Raw genomic sequence first — 15,915 nt, forward strand, 5'->3', positions numbered from 1 at the left:
CATGGGAAAGTAACTGATCACAGACTAGCACTCCTTCCTATTTACACTCGATACTCATGGCCATTCCAGAGAGGAGACTTCCTATGCTGGCTTCCTGCCATCTCTTTGATTGACAGCCTGAGTTTTCTGCTTGATGCATGAACCCTGAAGATCATTGCAGTCTTTCTACCATAGACTTATCCACACTCAATAGCCTGGCTACATAGCCAATTTACTGCACACCGAGACTCCACATACTGTAGACCTTAAAGAGTCACCACCATGGTTCCATCTTATTCCTTGTTGTAATTCCCATTAAATTCTATGGCCAAGAGTCCAAGAGACCAAAAGTGGCCATACTTTGTCGGTTGGAGGAATGGCATTACTCTCTCTCCTGTCAAACTCTGAGTTGCAGTATGAGCAGAAGTTTTAAATGATACAGTGGCAGACTTTACCTGCATGAGAAGAAGCACATGCTAATGCAGATAACTAAATTGAGAAGATTAAAAAAGTCAGTACATTTTAGGAGCCTCACATGAAACACCTATTGCATCCCCATGAAATTTCCATAAAAGATGACAAATAAAATTCTCATAATTATCAAACCTGACCCTATAATAAAAGTCCATATGACACTCAGATTGCATGTTTCACAGTTTCACAGTAATGACTAACCTTTAAAAATCCAATAGAAACTCACATAGAATGACAGTATTCTAATGGGTAACCCAAAAAATCCAGTTTCATTAAGAGATAACATGAATGTAAGATGAACTCCCATTAAGAATCCCATATTCAATGTGTTCAAATGTACCATGAGAGTTCACCTGTATAACCATTGGTGCTTCTTATGGGAATTCCATGGGAATATATCTTAAGAACATAATAAGAACAACAGCTTTCTCCCATTGAGCAGCATGCAAATTTCATAAACCAGTGGCTTAATATGGGCATAATGAGCGTGTTCTCAGTTTGGCTAGTGTAAATATGGAACTGCATGGCTTGTTGATGCTGCTTAGATGGTTATGACAGCGACTGAGTCATGGTGGCAGCTCCCCAGGGAATGAGAATACGGGTGCTATGGTGTGAAACGACCCCCTACCTTGTGTCATCTCTTCCTGTCTTTGTAAGAACGTGGGGCAACATATTGAGGCTTGACCCAGAACCTTGTCAAGTCTCCACACAAACACACACATACACAGATACATGCATATATATTTGTGCATTATTCCTTACTTCTCTCAGATCACCTGAGATATAATAGCACATGGGACAAACATATGGTACCAAAACAGGACACAGGGACACAGCTACCTATGAGCAGGTTTTACAACCTTAACTGCTGGATCCTGTAGACTATTGATCCGAAACCCATTACAGCACTGTTTGCAAAAGCATTTCCTTGTTTACTACTCTAGACTCACTAGTAGTCTGGCAGGCTGAGAGATGTGGCACTGGGCTTTGGCTTTTATTGATATCCTGACTGTGCTAAAGGAAAAATCGCCTGTGATCTCGGCAGGATTTGATACAAAATATTTAGGACCTTCTCCAGCCTAAGCCATTCTAATTAATGCACCTTACCATAATTAACATTCATCCATTCATCTTCAGTTATCTTCACATATTTTCATCTTCACATCTTCGACAGGGTTGTGGTGGATCCAATCCTTTTCCTGAGAAAAATGAGCATGAAGCCTGCAGCTATGAGGCAGTTTTAAATATTAAATACATCCAGTAATTTTATTATATATTCACCAATCATTTCTCCAGCAGTTCTAGGAGCTGTTCAACCCATGCTATGAGAAAACCATTGTTACTGGAATCTACTTCAGCGAAGTGAGTGCACAGATGGACATGCCTAGTCTCAACTCTTTCTACAATCCAGGATTTTCTTGTCAGTAAGAGCAATTTGAAAAAATAAAGATGAAGACATTGTGAGGTGCACAATGTACATATATATTTTATTGATTGGTCAAGACTGAAATTCAATTGGGTAGACTTCATTGTAAAGCCTTAAACACAAAGTACAATACTTTTCTCCTACATGTCCCCTGTGTCTTTGCGTGATTGTGTGTAATCTCGTGAATTTTAGACACCATCACAAATCCGATCATTGTAGGCAATATCTGAAATGTAACATTATCAGCCATACTCATTTGATATAGCAAACTGTGTTGTTGGCTCTTGTTCTGTGTCAATATTTCTTTACAGAAAGCCCAATTCCCTCAGCAGAAGGAAACCAGAGATGTTACACAGTCCATTCATTGATCAAACATCATGGCATCCTTCTTTGTCTGCTGCCTTACTGAACACTGTGGAGGTGCTGGTGCATAAAATTAAAGTAAGTCAAATTGGTGCTGGTAATGTATTGATCGAAGACCTCTAGACTGCTGTATTCCATGAAAACACAGAACATAAAATAGAACAAATTTGTTCTCGTACTTAACACACACACACACACACACACACACACACACACACACACACACACACACACACACACACACACACACACACACACACACACACAGAGTCTCTTTACCATTTAGCACTTTATGTTCAATTGACTCAGGCCACCTTTACAATTTAAAAAAATAAATAAATTAAAATTCAATTTAGAGTACCAAATACTTCCTTCCAAAATGCCTAAATAAATGTCATAGTAATATAAGTGTAAACTAGATAGGTAAAGTTCACCATGACAACATTTGATGTTGGCTTGACAAAGCCAGTCTGAAAGTTTAAAATTGATGTCAGTTAGAAATCTTAAGGTAATGTGCAGTTTTAAGAAAGGAAGAGCGACAGATAGATAGGGTGCCAATACTTGTAGAGTTGATTGGATAGGGTGCCAATACTTGTAGAGTTTATTGGATAGATACTGACTGTAAAATACCACCATTGCTATTGTAAAGAAAGAATAGGAAATGCAGGAGCAGTAGTAAAAATAATTATCCCATTACCTAAAAAAACAACAACTGGAGAGTAGCAACATCAACGCTTAAAAGGCCACAATTGTGCTGTGTATTTCTATATACTGCTGAATACTATGCAATTACTCGGTTATACCAATTTTCTTTAGAATTTACAGCAAGCTCAATGACCTTTATTAAATTTAGAAAAAGTGAAATTTTCACTCGACCTTCACATGTCTTTGTAGCAATTGTAAAAAGCATCAGCTTCCTGTCTCTCTTGGGGAATGGCTTTGTCTGCCTGAGTGGAACGAACAGCTGAAGGTCACGTTGATGGCTGACTGCCTCGAGGTTTGCAAGTCACTCGAACTATCTAGGCCTAGTTTTAAGCCCACAGTGGAAAAAAAAAAAAACCTTTTTACACATCTGTCCTATCTATTCCCTGTAGTGTGTGAGTGCTCTCTGGCTCAGGAACAGAAACAGATATAACATAGAGGGCAAAGCTAGACAGGAGAAAAGAATAAAATAGAAAGAAAGCAAAATAAGAAAGGGAAAATTGATTCACGCCAGTCTCTCATTCCTCACTAGTAGTCCTGTTCATCAAACCTGTACCTGAGCTAGGAGGATGGAAGGATGCCCTCAACGCTATCCTGACTAACAATGTACAAATATGCACTCTTAGGGGATGTGCTGTAGATTGAGAGAGATAGAAGAGTAATATGTCTATGGAAGTGTTTACTTTGTATCTGCTTGTGTAAATCATTTTATTTGCTCACATCTGCCATCATATCTCACTGTCTTGCATTTGCAGTCTAAATGATGAATGAGAATCTCAGCTCACGATTCATTTTACTGCTATACAGAAAAGATGTCTGTCCGGAATTCATTTGTGTGTGAGTTCTCAATGCATCTGTTAGATCAATAAATTAGATATTTGCAGTAAATAAATTATAAATAGAAAGGTCCCCCATAACTTCATAATTTATATCAGATCTGAATATTTAGGAAGCCTTTTCATGTGTCACATTTCAGTGCAGTGCTCAGGAAGGAAGCTACCGTATCGATTCAGTCACTTGACTGTGTCACAATTCAATTACATTTCTTTGTTCTTCAGTTGCCTCCCATAAGATTGCTTTGAGAGTTTCTCCTTAGGGAATGGTTAATTTATGCGTAGAGAAATAAACTCATTCTCATCCTAAAGGTGAGCTCTGTCATTAATCTCACTCTTTGCATTGTTCTTTTGTAATCCAAATGAATAATTAAATCTTCAATTCTGTTACTGTCATCTGGGGATCAAATGCAGTGGCTGTATGGTTCCTAGTTAATGGTTAAACAGTGAGATACTGCAGGATTTTGAGCTGCAGCGGTCTTTTCATCAAGTCTATAACCGCTTTGAAGGGTCCCACATGCCTTGTTTAGCTGCTGGAGTTCCTTGCCTGCTCAGGTTTGGGCTTGTTTTTTCATTCTCCTCCACTCATGAACTTTTGCTAGCTCTGTGAAGTGTGTGATTAGAAAAAGTGGGTGGCCCTTTCAGAAGTTTTAAAGCTTCTTTCCCCCACACAGTTCCCCTCAGTAGTGATCTATGTGAAGTTCTGCCAGAAAAATCCACAGTGGTAGACGTTGCAGAGTGAATGTTCTCTCTCTCTCTCTGTGTGTGTGTGTGTGTGTATATGTGTGTGTGTGTGTGTGTGTGTGTGTGTGTGTGTGTGTGTGTGTGTGTGTGTGTGTGTGTGTGTGTGTGTGCTCGCACAGAGAGATAACTAAAAAGTGTGCTATTAGATCGAGGTCACAGTTCAAACTGACTGCTTTAGCCTCTCTGGTCCTGGATCAAGTGAGTTCTGTAATGCCATGGAGAGTGGTGTGTGTTGTATAAAATGCTGGTGCAGGTGGACAACTTTAGTATTCTGCCTGCCTTATAGCTTCATTATGAACTCTATCAGAGAAGAATTGACAGCAAAGAACCTTTTAGTATTGTACTCCAGGGTTTAATATATAATGCATGTTTTAGGGATTTTTTAAGTGTGCATTTGTGATGAGTTTAACACTGCGGGTGATAATATAACACCACTCTCTGCACATTGTTAGGCTATGAATATGCCACATTGAGCAAAAGCAAACTGAAAGTGTACAAAGGTGATATATCTGAATGGTTTCACAGGAATGTTCACAGCTGATAATTAACACCATCTTCAAGGAGTATCCCTGATTACACAAGTAATCAGTGTGTAATGTTACTGTATTTTACATATTATGTAGTATTCTGTAGTCCCGCATTGAATATCTCAGTCTTATCTTTCTGACAATTCATGATTTTATATAACTGCTTTCACTTGCATGCTTTACACAACTATGTCATACAACAAGTGGGAATCTTTAGCCCCTTTCACACATACACTTTTACACAGGAAAGCAATTGCAGTTAATCAGGAAGGGGTTATGTGTGAGTGCAAGACAGAATTGAAATCCAGGTAAGATTGATGCATCACTCTAGTTCTAAACAAGAACTAATACAATCAAAGGGAAATTTTTGGACAGCAGGAAAGATGAACTGACACCTTTTGAGTTTCTGATTAACATTAGCAGACGAATGCAACAGCAGCCATACGTCAACAGTGATAAATAGAAATGTCTGGAAATCGGAGTGATTCATAAATACTGAAAATAATATCGTTAATCAGACGTCAAAAATGTCATTTAATATCGAATCAGCAGACACTGAGAATGTGGCATAAAGACATGAGAAGACACAGCTTATAAACAAGCTCTAAATTAAGAGAGACCAAAAGCATCTCATGCTTGCACAAATGGTTCAGGGTCTAAAAATACTATCAAGCTAAAATCTTTTAGTAAAATTATGTGTAAATGTTTACATAAGCTAAACTGAAGAACAGTTTTCTGCTGGATGTACAAAAGCTTCAGAAAGGCTGAATTTCTTTATAGTCACAGTACACAGTACATGTGTACTGTATGTTGATCACTCATACAGTTCTAAGTGTGTTCCCAACACAGCTCAATTGTTTTTAGTGATGATGCTCACAAAACTCCATAAAAAGTCAAGTGCACAGAGGGCTGGGAACATGAAATGCCTACTAAATGGTGAGAGAAAAGGAAGAAATGGAAGGTATTTTGACTCACTTCTATGCCAATAAAAAGGTTTTGCAGTATAACAGCACCTGAAAAGGTCAAAATCTACACACAAATAACAGAAAAGGTGAATTACGTTTGATTTAAGAGGGGTGAAAAGAAAATGGTGTGACATGAAATTGGAGAAGAAAAAAAGATCTACTCTGTAACCAGGTAATCAAGTGTTTCAGTTGACATGCTGGAAGTGTTGCACAACCTTAGAAGGAGACACTGTGGCAAATGTAACATTTACAAGACAGCTTTCAACCTCTAAAAAATATCATAATGTTGTTTATATATCATTTACCTCATAAATGTGACCTGCACTGAGACCTTTGTTATGGCTTATGGCTACGCACAGATAGACTGATCCAACCTTCATTTATAAGCTGATATTTCTTTTGCCATAATTGAATTAATAGTTTTTTTCAAATTGTTTAAATAATGCCAACTTTGTTTCGCAACATTTTCTTGATGGTACTCTTAGTACCTGACTTAGTGAACTAGCAGGAGCAAAGCTGTTCTGTAAGATGATCTAGATGGGGCATCTACTAAATGTTGTAAACATAATTTAAAATAGCATAATACATATTTTAAAATGATATTCTATATATAAAAATGGAGAATTGCAAATTATATGATTTGAAGTCAATCAAGTTGCAGCTCCTGTGTAAATTTACATACTTAGGGGTATGAGTAGGATACAGATGTTTTTTTTTTGTTGTTGTTGTATTTCTGAAATAACCAGATAATCATGAATACCAAATTTCTTGTGTAAATGCTCCTATGAATGATTTCCAAATAAATCTGTTCATATCCAGCTAGATAAATGAGGGCCATTGTTAGGAGGGGATAATTCAGAAAGAAAAACATGCATCAGGTTTTGTGTTTATTTATTTATTTATTTATTTATTGGATAATGGGACCTTTATGGCAAATGAGAATGTAAAATACAGTTTAAAGGCTGTAAGTGTGAATGGCAAAAAGCTATTCAGAAAATGAGAAAAGATAACAATGTCTTAATAAATTCTAAGAGCTAACAATGTATCAGCTAATATTGTTGCTATCTAGCTTTAGTGGTATACTCGCTAACCTTAATTGCCCTGCACAAGTCACATTACAAAAATTGCAATATCATGCAATTAATTAATTAATTACTTAAAATTATTATAGTGTATCGTCTCAACAGCTGGCAAACCCTATTTTTTTTTTACAATTTTTTTTTAAGGTTTTTTCTTGTTGTGAGCCCTGTTTCTCAAGAAAAGCAGTGTATACATTTTTCTTAATATTTAAGATATTATTCCACAGTCTGCATGCAGTACTCTTTCAGTTGTCTGTATTTCACTGGCAGACATGTCACTTCCTCTCTCACTCTTTCTCTTATACATTCTCGGAGTGAGAGAGAGTGGTGTGGTAGCACTGGGATTTCCTCAGCGTGATGTAAGGCACTCTGGCAGCTGTCATGCGTTCACACAGAGAACAAATGAAATGTGGGAGCTTGCTTCTCTAAAATTAATAAGAGACAGGCACACATTAAAGGCTGAGTGGTGGGCTGTGTGGAGGTTGCACTTCTGGAGTCTTGCCATAAAATGTCAGTTTTAAATTTCAATTTACATCAAGAGAGAGAACATAATGAACGTAGCATTCTGAGAAACTCCAAAATATTTAATACTTTCATGGCACATAATACATTCATCAGTATAGTATACATAGTAGTAATCTTTATGTCGTCAATTTTCCTTTGAAAATTGCAAGGATAGGAAAAGACGTGGCATAATTACTATGATGTCCTTCTCGGTCTCCAGGTGTTGTGGATAAAAAAAGGCTTAAAATGAGTCCCAGAGAGACAGTTATTGTGGACTTGTAGCATGGCTTCTCTCACATGAATGTTTCAAAATGTCCTATCTCCGTTTCTTTGCTCCATAGAGACAGGTTTGAGCACTGGTGGACATACGATAAAGCTTTCTAAAGGCAGCGCAACAAGAGAGCTATCGGAGGAGACGGATGAGCTCTGTGAACACAGTGTGGGTGAAAGCAAGTGAACTGGAAAGAGTTAGCTTTAAACATCACATGATAAAATGTATGCTTGGCTTTTTTTAATCAGCTGCTTCACCCGATTGTGTAGGACTATTATGTGTGTTTAACAGATGTGCCAAAATGATTTAACAAAGCTTGATATACTGCAGCAACATGAAAGAATTTCCATACTAGAAACTCACAACTGACTAAAATGAAATAAAATTAAATGAAATTAAATATTGGTAAGCCTTAAGTTTGAGAGGTGACATCAACTACATGTATGGTAATTTCATCCATCCATTTTCCATATTCTACACAGGGTCACATGAGAGCCTAGAGCATATCCCAGGAAACTCGGGCACCCTAGACAGGATGCCAAGCTATCAAACCTATCACACACACATTCCAGACAATTTGGAAATGCCAATCAGCCTACAGGGCATGTCTTTGGACTGGGGGAGGACACCAGAGTACCTGGAGAAAACCCCTGGAGAATGCAAAACTCCATTGACACAGGGTGGAAGTATGATTTGAACTCCCAAACCTGGAGGTGTGAGCCAAACGTGCTAAACACTAAGGCACCGTGCCCCCCTGGTAGTTCCACAAACAATAAAAATTTATTTAAAAAAAACCCTACTAATGAACTCAAAACGTTCTGAAGCACTCTGTTTTATATAGATTTTCCAATTCATCTATTAAACAAACAAACAAATATAAGATGTGGAAGATGTAGTACATGAAAAATGTAATTTTGGAAGTTAGCTAGCTAATAACATTTTTCTAACAGGCTTTAGCTTGATGGTATTCTGAGGCCATTTATGCTAGGATTAGATATTTTTTCAATAATAAACCACTTCTGTAAGTTGCTCTGGATAAGGGTGTCTGTATATGTATATAGACATACTGTAAATGTTCACAGTAGTACTAAGCTTTTGTACTATGTATTGTCTATGTATTGTGTTTTTCATAATATCAGTGTTTACAGTAGCTGTAACAAAGAAAAGAATGTAAGACAGGAGAAAATATCTTAGGCTCAGAGTGTAACCAGCAGATATTTACTTCTAATCAACCGAAGATAATAGCTTCCAATCAGGAGTTGTGTACAAGTTATTATCTATGCAAAAAAATGATTATAACGATAAGATTAAATACAAGTGTGATAATAAGGCTCAAGATAATTATAGATGTTTAATATATATGTCATGACAACTTTATCCAGAAATACACTGAATCTTATAGAACCCTTAGGCATATTGTATTTGGACTTATGAACAGGGAAGAGATGTCTGTGGTTACATAATCCCCCAGACTAAAAAAATAAATACAATTAAAGCAGTTTTTCATTTTACCAAGAAACCAGAAAATGCAAAAAGTCTTCTTTTTTTTTGTGAAGAGTGAAGAGTTTCCTGTGGCAGAAATGGACACTGGAGACTCCTATAAATATTTAATAAAACTCTCCTAACAGAAAACTTCACCATATAATGATTATGTATGATTATACATTTTCTTTAGAACACATTTTTAAACTGTTTATTATTAGGTTTAAGTTATGGAACATTTTTCTTACAAGTCCCTGTGTAGGCTGTTGCTATAGAAACAATTATGTATTAAAAGCATTAGGGAGCATCAATATAGGGTCCTATTTGATTTACATTTGATTTACAACCAGAACTACAGGTGCATTTCAAAAAAATATTGTGGAAAAGTAATTTTTTTCCGTAATTTAATTCAAAAAGTTGAACTTTCATATATTCTAGATTCATTACACATAAAGTGAAATATTTCAAGCCTTTTTTTTGTTTTAAGTTAATTAGCTGATTAGAGCTCTCTCAGGTTGACATTTCTGTATTATAAATTCTTTATTCTAATATTTTGTGATACTGGATTTTTGATTTCCATGAGCTGTAAGCCGTAATCATCAAGATGAAAACAAAAAAAGCTTGAAAAATTTCACTTCACGTGTAACAAATCTAGAATATATGAAAGTTCCACTTATTTAATTAAATTACAGGAAAAATGAACTTTTTCATGATATTCTGATTTTTTGAGATGTACCTGTAATGTTAGAGTTGTGGTTGTAGAAAATTAATTAACCCCTTCTGATCAATTTGTTTTAGGAATTCAACAATACTGTGGTATAAGGAATGTAAAGATTCCATATATAATATAAATAAAAAAGTAATTATGTGCTTAAATTTTTGCAATGGGCCAAATCAGTTTTAGCTTAACATCAGTGTATACTAAAAAACTTAATACATATCAAAGCATGCCCTGAAATTATTGTTCAATGCCCTAAAGCAATGTTGTACAATTTAATCAGTTTCAAATGATGAAGGCGGAAAACAAGTGTGATGGTGCAAACGAGACAAGTGACCCCTGAGATTCATCTGAAGTTTTTAAGAGATCCAATTACATGAGAGTGATAAAAAGACAAACACTAGCGGATGAACCTTTGTCTGGTGTTCCGCCTATACAAAACGCTATTTGCTTACTGCAGTATCAAGAGAAATAAACCTGAACCCTCCTTTAACTAGTATTGAGGTTTGATCATGCTTTTTGTACTCAGGCTCGAAGTAAACACAGACTGTAGTGATCACAAAAGTGCTGAATGCTGAAGGGCTTATCACATCATTCTGTTTTCAAGGAGTTACAATGCACATTTTCTTTGCAGGTAACACCGTGGTGGGCACAGCAAATCCAAAAATAACACAGTGTGTGTAATTGATTCTCCACAGGGTTCACCACAGCATGCATTTGTGCATCCTGAATTACACAAGGATAGGCCAGAGAGAGCCCTAGTCACGAATCCCAGCAGTTAGCATGCTAGCAACAACAGAGGCTTTCAAACAACAACAGCAGCAACAACAATAACAACAGCAACCTTACAAGACCTTAGAAAACCTTACAAGACCAGAAGTGAACTGTGTAAACACCTCCAATAACACTAAAGTTCTGAGAGGGTGAAGGTCAATACTTGTAATTCAGCATGCTACAAAGAGAATGCTAAGCATTTAGATACCTAGCATTCTACATAGTGACTCAAAAGATTGGAGGCTGCTGTGTTTTCCTTTTTGTAAGAATAAAGCTGATTGCATGGACCCTAGGTGTTGCATATCACTGTGTGGACTCAAACTAAAAGTAGAGTTATTCTCTTGACTCCACAGTGGTCTATTTACTGAGCACACAGCAGTGAGAACCAGATATAAAACATTTCCTCTTACCCTAGGATAAGCTGACACTTCAGAAGCTGTATTGAAGCTAACTCGCATAACCATAATCTGGCTAAGTGGTCTCTACTTTCTTAAAATTCCATATGATCCATAGCAGTGCCAAGAAATCCATTACTGTGAGTCCCTGTGACTTTATTGTTTTACAGTACACAAAACCACTTTACATACTTTAGCAGTTATATCTTCTTTGTACATTAGTAAGCATGCATTTATGGATACAACATGGATCTAGATGTGGTTCACATAACCTTTTTATTTCAACTGTAGATATAATTAAAAATGTGGTTATATAATACTAGCACCAAAAAAAATGTAGTAACGTGTCACAGAAGTTAGCATGCTAGCAGCAACAGTGGCTTTCAAACAACTGCCAGACAAGACTGCAACTAAATTAATGGCATGAACACAAAAATGGGTAAGATCAACCCATATAAGTAAATGGTCTGCACTTGTATAGTGTCTTTTAACCTTAGTGGTTCTACAAAGTGCTTTACATTGTTTCTCATTCACCCATACACACCAATGACAGATGCTAGCCTGCTATAGGGAGAAACTTGGGGTTCAGTGTCACTTCGGCATTTGGGCCAGGAATAGAACCACCAACCCTGTGATTAGTGGACAACCCACTCTACCACCTGAGCCACAGTCGCCCAATATAAGTCTCTTGGGATTGGTGTTTCAGACACAGGATAAGCATAGTTTCAGACTAAACAATGCTAACATTAATGTTCTTAGTGTAATGAGAAAATAAGGAAAACCTTCAACCATCTTTTTCTATAGCAGTAGCCATCCATGGCTGGGAGATGAGAGAGCAAAACTGTCTGTGCTGTCTCTTATACTCTCTCTTACCTGTCAATCACAGTGGCACTAGTCATTTGTGATAAACTGGGAGCTCATCTATGCAGAAGAGGGTAGATAGAGATTTCCTCCAAGTGTGTTGCACTGCCCTTTGTTGCAGTATGATTAGCAGTTTGAAAAGATACGGTTGGATAGCTTCATGTGTCTTGGAGGAAGCACATGCCAGCCTTCACCCTCCCCAGTTGGTGGCTGTGGTGTGATTGAGGAGAGCTGGCTAGCAGATGGCTATTGACAAAATTACTAATTTTTTTTTTAAAAAAGTTTGTCTTTTATTCTTTCCCTTGTTTTTGTTTTTTTTGTTATTTTTTTTGGTGTAGGACACTATGTTTGAATGTGTCCTATTGTAGATGAATGTACAAATGTGCAAATTAGTACATCAGCGAACCATTTGCCACTTTGTTTTTGTTGGCATATCTGAGCTTAGTTTTGTAGTTTTGTTGAAAATCCTAATGCATGAAGTGTCAATTTATGAAAGGCATAATTTACAAAGGCGTGTAGATTGTGGAGAATGGATCTGTTTTGGAATGTAGCAAGTAGAGAAGTCATTACCTCTATTCTGAACTTATATCATATGTTGTTACATTTACTTAGTATAATTAAAGCATTCCACCTCAATTATTTTAAAATGTTACAGTTTTTCCCAAATTCTACACAGACAAAGTCTAGTCTGGAACTAAATTAACCCTATAAACAGTTTATAAGGTTAGAAAACCTTTAGACTGTGTCTGGGAAACAAGCTTTAAGTATATCACTCTGGGAAGTTTCTTATGATATTCAGTGAGGGCTCTAAGTTCCTAATGAACCCACTTGAGGCTTTGGCACTAAAGAAGATCTGCTAACTCTACTCACTTTCAAAGCAATTTATTTACCTTGAGTTTACTCTCTGTCTGTGCAGATAAATCTCTCTCGGGCACTGGATAGTAAGACAAATGAGCATCTTATATTCAGTCTAAAAAAATGAGGCAGTCTACAGTATAATATGTAATTAGTATCCTGTATGGCTAGGGACTGGACTAATAGTTTAGGCAGGTGTGGGTGGTTGAGTCTTCAGTTGAGATTGTGAGTTGAGTATCCAGATGTTTCATCATCCAGTTGGATAATAATAAGATATCAAATAGCTCCTGTGGGATAGCGGTGAAGCCCTCCAGCTCCAGCTAAGCTCTTCAGTCTTTTTTCCCCTCGCTTGTCTTGCATGCACTAAGCTTAATAACCATGAATGGCTGAATTACTCAACGCTGTGCCCTACAGTAAACTCTCAGGGAGAGAGACTTAGAAAGATAGAAAAGGAGAGCGGGAGAATTAGAAAGAGAGAGAGAGAGAGAGAGAGAGAGAGAGAGTCACATGTCAGATTCAGAGTTAACTTCAGTTATCACTTTTCAATACATGGTTGGCAGTTCAATTTTGCAGCTCTGAGCTTAATCCTAAGATGTACACATTATGAAGGAGGAAATGGGGATTTACTCTGAGAAATTTTCTTATGGTAAATGGCTAGAGGGGTTATGTGGATGAGTGTTCAGCACAATTAGCTTAAGCTACAGGACCAATAATATGGGCTTATACAACCATTTACAGTACAGCTATGCTAGTCTGCTTTCATTTTATCGTTATGTTGCAGCAACAGAAATGGAAAATTTAATTGCATCACTGGGAAATACTATGCAGATGCAGGATTTTTGTAAATATCTAGATAGAGGCAATTGGCTGATGCAGTCTAGAAAGAACATGTACCAACCGAGGGAGTGAAATATTGTGCTCATTACTGCACTAAACCATTTAGCAAAGTGCTGACAATATTGAATGTAGAGAGAATGTGAAGCTTTGTGAAATGTATTTCATGTTATGCCGTATGCTTATCTTTTTTTATATCTTCCTGCAGCTCATATCCCATAAGTCTCCTTAGTTATATCACATAGACTCACTGAGGCTGAGATTTTATATGGCCAGTCAGTACAGACTAAATCACTGAGAATTCAGACCTGTTAATTGAGGATCTTTGAAATGGGACTTTTTCAATCTTGCTAGACCGCGATCTCTTTCTCTTTTTAACGTACTGAAATGGAAAAATAGTCCAGCATGACCTCTGAAATTAAATGGCCCATAATTTCACTGATATGTGCCAGTGCACATCAGAAGGAAATGGTATTTTGTGAGAAAGTGGAACGTACCATGCCCACACCTGCCCCTAATTTCAGTAGAGTGATCAGATTCAATAATTACTTCCATTAGTGTTTCGTCTTTGACTGCTAATCTGTTTCCTACATGTGTCAATCAAGATGGTGTCCATAGTAATTGTGTTCATTGTGTTCATGATGTTCATTTTCCCACATCTACAATCTGTGGCTTTCATTCTTTCTTCAAAGCAGACATACCTGCAAATATAATGAAATGAAATGTTTCTAAGTATCAAAATAATTACTATATAGAGAAGTAAACAGTAACACAACCAATATTTTTTTTTTTTTATCAAATCATTATATGTCTTTATGTTTAAAACTGATGTGTGAAATCAAATGATGACTTCTAAGGAAATTGTCTGGTGTGTCGTTTCAGTCTTCCTGGAGAACTTGCTACAGTTCTTCGATTTCTGAAGGTTAAACCCAAGATGGATATATTTTTTTTAAACCAGAAACAAGATATTTTACTTAATATAGTTCATTACTTAACAAAAATACAAGACATTTTCTGACATTTAAAAAATGTCTCTTTATAAATGTAAATGAATAACTTGTTTTGTAGATAGCTAACTGTTTTACTTAACAGTTATAAGAGTCAGAGTTGTGTTTGTAGATTGTCAGATTGAGAGATTTGTAGATTGTTGTTCAAATTAACTTGCCATCATAAAAAACCTCACAGTTCATGTGGCTATGATACTGTTTCCCCTTCCGAGTTGTTTATCATTACATGAAGACATCCATGTATTCATATGGTCTATAGTCTATGATATTATAGACACTATAATGGTCTTCTTAGGCATGGTTTGGGGTGTTATTTTCTTTCTTGCCTGTTTAAGGTAAGAAAGAGCAGGTAGAGTTCATAATTTGGAAGGTAACACTATGGCAAAATGATTAGCACATGTATATACAGTAAGTCTAAATTCGAGCCATTGTTAAAGAGGTTTATGGCTCCTAAATGTCCTGGCACAGGAGCTTTATGGAAAAGAATCAGATTACAGGTACATTTTGTAAAAAATGGGAATACTATCAGGATTACATTTTTTTTTTTTTTAAACTAAAGAAATTAATCTTTTAACACAACACAATATAGATAGCTGCTTAATTACAGTTCTGGTTTTATCTTGCCAGTCGTGGCTCATATGAGCAAACTCCTGGTGCATGCACAAATAAATTTTGCACAAAATTAATTTGGTAGAAATGAACACAAATTGTTCTCTGAAATTCTTTTGTTAGGGGGACCATACATCCTCTTTTTCCTGGATAGGTCCTCTTGTTCGGACATTAAAAAAGTGTCTGGCAGGAATTTGAGAAAATGTCTGGGAAAATGTCGGCTTCAGTTTCATTATGACATGTTTATGGTCTAATACTGCAACATGTGTGCCCCTTCTTGCACACAAATTGGCCGATTATAAAAGACTTGCAGCAACTATTGGCCAAATTCCTGCCTCTCAACCATTAGCCTACCCTCAGGGAGTGTGCGAAGGTGAAGTGCTGTTGTGTACGCCGTCAAACAGTTTCTTGCAGATAACAGCAATGACAGCTGTCCTGAGTCGAAACAATGCCCATGGCCATACAAGGTCATTTTTAATTTCATGTTATCACATTGCTTCGTATTACATGAAC

This window comes from Ictalurus punctatus, chromosome 14 (genome assembly GCF_001660625.3).
Source record: "Ictalurus punctatus breed USDA103 chromosome 14, Coco_2.0, whole genome shotgun sequence".
Classification (NCBI taxonomy): domain Eukaryota; kingdom Metazoa; phylum Chordata; class Actinopteri; order Siluriformes; family Ictaluridae; genus Ictalurus; species Ictalurus punctatus.